This window comes from Gopherus flavomarginatus, chromosome 3 (assembly GCF_025201925.1).
Source record: "Gopherus flavomarginatus isolate rGopFla2 chromosome 3, rGopFla2.mat.asm, whole genome shotgun sequence".
Lineage (NCBI taxonomy): Eukaryota > Metazoa > Chordata > Testudines > Testudinidae > Gopherus > Gopherus flavomarginatus.
Genome location: NC_066619.1, coordinates 139271916 through 139276167, shown reverse-complemented (window position 1 = coordinate 139276167; position 4252 = coordinate 139271916). Strand labels below are relative to the sequence as shown.

The 4252-nt window shown below is 48.4% G+C and overlaps 2 non-coding genes across 2 annotated transcripts; one reads left to right on the top strand and one right to left on the bottom strand.

Moving 5' to 3' along the window:
- Positions 1 to 444: 444 nt before the first annotated feature.
- On the top strand, positions 445 to 517 carry TRNAV-AAC (transfer RNA valine (anticodon AAC)). Its single transcript has one exon. It is a non-coding gene; the product is annotated as a tRNA-Val (tRNA).
- A 2374-nt stretch (positions 518 to 2891) lies between these two features.
- TRNAT-AGU (transfer RNA threonine (anticodon AGU)) lies at positions 2892 to 2965 on the bottom strand. Its single transcript has one exon. It is a non-coding gene; the product is annotated as a tRNA-Thr (tRNA).
- Between the last annotated feature and the right edge of the window lie 1287 nt (positions 2966 to 4252).

Below are 4252 nucleotides of genomic sequence, written 5' to 3'. Positions count from 1 at the left end.
CAGCTGACAACAACATCCCAGACAGAAAAGTAACAGGCCAAAAAGAAACCTAGCAGCTGCTGAAACAGTTCAGTTGGGAGCGTGCTAGACTAACAGGCTCTTCTATCCTCCTTTATGCACGTGCGGGATGTTTTCTGAGAGTGCAGCAGTTCCTTTAACTGCCACGAGTCCCTCATTTCAGGCTATGCAGCAGGAAAAGACAGCATGGGCTTCTGCACCGAGTTGGCCCACCTGACCTTTCATTCTTCTCTTGCTCTTTGTCAGCAAGGAGAAGAAAAAGAAGCTCTCCCTCAAGCTGGAGTCACACGGGCGAGGTAAGGACGACTTCCTGAGTGCTGGCTCCAGTCCTCTGCTCCGCCAGCTGACCTATCGAGGGGCTACCACCACATTCTCTAGATTTGTCCATCGGTCTGTGCCAGAGTGAGCAACAACCCAGTAGGAGGAGTTTCTGTAGTGTAGTGGTTATCACGTTTGCCTAACACGCAAAAGGTCCCTGGTTCAAAACCAGGCAGAAACAGGCTGGCTTCCTTTTCCCAGATCCCCTTGTTGTTCAGAAAGGCCACTCCTCCTATTGGCCTGTCCCTGGGATAACTCCAACCCCTGCATGACAGAGGATGCTGACAGCAGTGGAGAAAGCACCTGGGTGTCAGGCTGGAGAACCTAGAGTAGTTAGGCCAGTCACCATTTGGAGGCTTGTGGCTTGGCCACCTCTGCTGTTGGAGGTTGGCCTATAGAGGCTCTCATTTCCTGCTGGGCTCCTTTGCGTGACTGGCCAAAGGAGGAAGTGAGGCAGGAATGGGGCAATAGAGGAAAGTTGAGCTGAGGAAGGCAGGGAAGAAGCTGTGTGGCTAAGTGGGGTTAGTAAAGCACCACCCTTCATTCTGCAAAGCCTGTGGAGGTGTGGTTGGCTGCTGGGAGGTAGAATCCTGTGCCTGCCTCTTGGCTTCCCAGGAGTGGCTACTTGCAGCCCAGGAGAAGAAGGGAGGTTCTGGGTGAAAGGAAAACAAGCAAAGCTGAGTCCAAGTGGAGAATGGCGGCTCCTTTATGGCCAACCTGGGGGCATGACTGATGGTTTTAGAGGTGGAGGCTGGGCTGGCTGTGAGCAACTGGGATCCAGGAAACCCCCACCTGCCCTTTTGAGGGCTGAACCCATGGAGGTGCAGTTGGCTGCTGGGAGACAGACCCCTGTGGCTGCCTGTTGGCATCCCAGGGATGGCTACTTGCAGCCCAGGAGAAGCGGGGTTCTGGGGGGAAGGAAAAGCAGCAATGGTGAGGCTGAGTGGGCTCCTTTCTGGCTGAGATGGTGGACTGTGGTGAGTCTGGGAGTTGCCTGCAAGCCATAAGTGGACGTAGTGCAGTGAAAACTGCTGCTCCATTCTGGCCGACCTGGGGGCACCATGGATGACTTGGGAGTGGGGGCAGGGCGCTGGCTGTGAGCAATTGGGATCCAGGAAGCCCCAGCCTGCCCCTCCAGGGGCCGAGTCTTCTTCTCTCCTGCCATGGGGAGCCCGACCTTAAGCCTGCCCAGCATGTGCAGCAGCTCGAGCATTAAGCCTTCCTGTGTGCATAACTGAACTACGCCCTAGTGTAATAGGGTGTAAAGTTTAGATTGTGAATTTATCTTTAATTTCCATGGTAATTTACTTTGATCTTTTATTCCTACCACTTATAATCCTTAAAACTCCATCTTTCTGTAGTTAATAAATCTGTTTTATGCTCTACTTAAACTGGTGTATTTTGCTTGAAGTTCTTGGGAAATCTCAGCTCCATTACAAGGCTGGTTCATGTACTATTCACAGTGAGGGAGGGGTGGACCCTGTGTAATAAACTCACACTGATCAGGCTTCTGATTAAGGCAAGATGGTATGATCCAGGGGTGCAAGGCTGCAGAGCTGTAGGGGGGGCGACTTTCTATCATTAGTGTTATGAGTGGCTGCAGAAGCATTCATGTAATTCAGTTGGCTGTGTCCCTACCTACGGATGTCTGTGTAAGTGCAATATCTGCCAGAGATTCACAGCTTGTCTCAGCATCACATGTGTGAGAGGGAGTCCAGGTGGTGGGACAAAGGGCTCAGGGGGTCCCACTGTTCAGGTTGCATCCCATAGATCCCATCACAGACTTTCAACAACCACAGCGGGTGCTCACTGAGACAGAGAGAGAGATGCCAAAATAGTGATCTCCAGTGCCAGCAGACATCAAACTATCAGAAATTCTGTGCACAGAGAAGACCCTGCTAGTGGAAAATGCCTTTGAAAATGGCCCTTCTGTCCCCAGCTGTGGTCGTACAGTGCTCAGTGCTCTGCGTTGTGGCCTCAAGAGTCATGGATGCAAGTTGAGATACGATGACCTTTTCCTTGTCTCCACATTTCTTAGGTGCCTCTTCCAACACTTGTCAGAAAAAATGACCGGTTTCTTTTGGAAGCATTTGCATTGCAAGGCAGAGGCAGTCTTCTCTGCTTCTTCAAAAGATTGACCAAAAAGTGTGAGGAGTGGACAGATTTGGCAAGGCACCACTGGGTGCTGCATCTCTAACCTCTACTTTACCTGGCAAGTGCCTCTGGGACTTTTCTTCCAGCTGCTCCATTTTTCATCAGTGACAATCAAAAGGAAGATGACATGACATCTGTGTGTGGACATCCCCAGCGAATCACAAGGACGTGTGGTGCAGGCTTTTGTGTTGCAGCAATTGCAGTCAAAGCAACCACCATGCCAATGCCAGTCACAGCAGCCTTTTCATCAACTCCAGGCTTGTGATTTGATTCTTTCCAATGTTTCTCTCCAAAGAAGCCTTTTCCTTAGCAAGCAATGACTTGGATACCAAGGGAGGTCTCTTCTGTTTCCTAGAAAGACACAGGAAAATGTGAGCAGAGGAGACAAAACCCATAGAACAAGGTACTACTGGGAGTTGAACCCAGGATCTCCTGTTTACTAGACAGGTGCTTTAGCCACCCAAGCCATAGTGCCTGCCTTGAGAAAATACTTGCAACTGTTCCCTTTGATGGTCCATGACAACACCTGCAAATTCCAAACTACAGACATTCCCCATTTCCCTCAAGACTTGCACGGAAGAACTGGCAGGCCAAGCCAGGATCTTCTGGTTACTAGGAAGACACTTCAGCCAGCTCTTCCCAAAGATCACTATCTAAAGACCTTTAAACAGCCTCTGTAGATGTTCACTGACAAAGAGATGCCAAAATAGAGTTCTCCACTGCCTGCAGCCATCACACTACCAGGAGTTCTGCGCACAGAGAGGCCCCTGCTGGTGGAAAAGGCTTTGGTAGAGACTCTTCTGACATCAGCCTGTGCTCATATACTGTTTAGCACTTTGTGTTGTGACTTCAGCATCCACAGATGCCAGTTGAGTTGGGGGACATTTTTCCTGTCTCCACATTTGTCTAATGGCTCCTTTCAATACTTGCCACCAAAAAGACTTGTTTCTTTTGCAAGCAATGTACAGCTAGGCAAAGGCAGTCTTCTCCATTTCCTCAGAAGATCACCAAGCTGTGGGGAGAGAAGACACATTCAGCCAAGCTGGATGCTGAATCTCCTCTTTGTTCAGCAGGTGTCTGTGAAGGACATAAATCTCCACCATGTAGAGGGCAAGAATAGGAGTTTATTACACACAGAACTGGCAGAGTGTCACCTTGCTTATTAGGCTCAGAGACACTGTTAATTGATTACAATAGAATATATAGATTTTCCATGGGTGGGGGAAAGAGACGGGGTAGGGAGTTTCAAACTCTGGGATACGTTTTGCAGCAAGACATGATAAGCACAGTAGCCAAAGGTTAACAGGTTACATAATGTCTCCACCCATGGTCTCAAGTTAGCAAGTTAACATTTCATGAATACTTTGATAAAATGTTATTAGTATAAAATATCTATGCTGAATTCTGATTTGAGGTCCATAGGAAAGGAGCAACTCCTTTGATTGTCCTCCAGGTACATTCCTAGAGTTTAAAGCAAAGAAACAGTGAAAGTATATGGCAATAAAGATTGTTTTCTGTTTGTCTTAAGGCAAGGCATTGGTCCCTGGGAAGGGAGGTGGAAGGATGCCATATCTTATATTGACATCTGCCAACTTTTCATAAACTCAAGGTTGGATCTCTGGGAAGAACGTCTCCCTACAGAAGAGACTTACACAATAGGAACAGGGATTCTTTGTTCAATCTGCAACTCTGAATAAGATACAATTCTTTAGTTCTTAGCTCCAACACCTGGCAATTTGCTGACCAAACCTATCTTAGCAAG